The sequence below is a fragment of the Palaemon carinicauda genome, chromosome 37 (genome assembly GCF_036898095.1).
Source record: "Palaemon carinicauda isolate YSFRI2023 chromosome 37, ASM3689809v2, whole genome shotgun sequence".
NCBI classification, from domain to species: Eukaryota; Metazoa; Arthropoda; class Malacostraca; order Decapoda; family Palaemonidae; genus Palaemon; species Palaemon carinicauda.
Genome location: NC_090761.1, coordinates 30647368 through 30648226, shown reverse-complemented (window position 1 = coordinate 30648226; position 859 = coordinate 30647368). Strand labels below are relative to the sequence as shown.

General features: G+C 30.6%; 1 long non-coding RNA gene across 1 annotated transcript in view; it reads right to left on the bottom strand.

Moving 5' to 3' along the window:
• Positions 1-822: 822 nt before the first annotated feature.
• LOC137629058 (uncharacterized) overlaps positions 823-859 on the bottom strand; it is a 66786-nt gene continuing 66749 nt past the window's right edge. The window contains exon 4 of the long non-coding RNA XR_011041433.1: positions 823-859. This exon is cut by the window's right edge and continues 1365 nt beyond it. This is a non-coding gene — a long non-coding RNA (uncharacterized lncRNA).

The window sequence follows — 859 nt, the reverse complement described above, 5'->3', positions numbered from 1 at the left end:
TTCACCACCCCTTAACCCCTATCTATAAATAAGTTTCTAGTTTTATAGCAACTCTTTCCTTAAACCTTTCAATCAAGAATTTTGTTTTTATGATTTTAGAACTAAGAGGTGTTACATAAATATTCTTTCCTAGACCTTAAGTCCAACAACTTTCCTTAAAAAAAAATCTGTAATCAACCTGATAATAGTTCTTAAACATTTTTTTTTATCAACCCATCCTCTCATCTTTAATTCCCATTAATTTATAAATGAGCCCAAACAACAAACCTTTTAAAAACTAAAGTCTTTCCTAATTCACTCCCAGATACCTAAACTGAAGCTCAATCTTTCTTGTCCTTAAGTCATTCCATCAAGGCCCATGACCTACATTACGTAACTAGTGATGTGAAGATCACATGACTAAGGTCATAACATGCAATATCAAGAATGTAAACATTGCTTAAAATAACTTATTTTTGCTCAAAACAATGAAGTCATTTTAAGGCTTATCCTAAACTAACAACAATTTTTCTGCTACTTTGAACAAGGATCTTATGTGTGACTGCAGTAATGTTACACAAAGAATTTTCTTTTAAAATTTTGATTAAATTTGTATTAAAATAACTTCTGAGAAGAAAACAAGTGGAGAATGATGAACAAAAATTACGTCTTAACTTTATTGAAATTGAAATATATTAAAATTTTTTTCTTCAATAGAACGGAAACTTACTGGAAAAAAAATCAAATCGTACATATTTGAGAGAGAGAGAGAGAGAGAGAGAGAGAGAGAGAGAGAGAGAGAGAGAGAGAGAGAGAGAGAGAGAGAGAGAGACCTAGTTAATTTCTTATCAGATAGATGGATTTGACAGGATTATCTCTT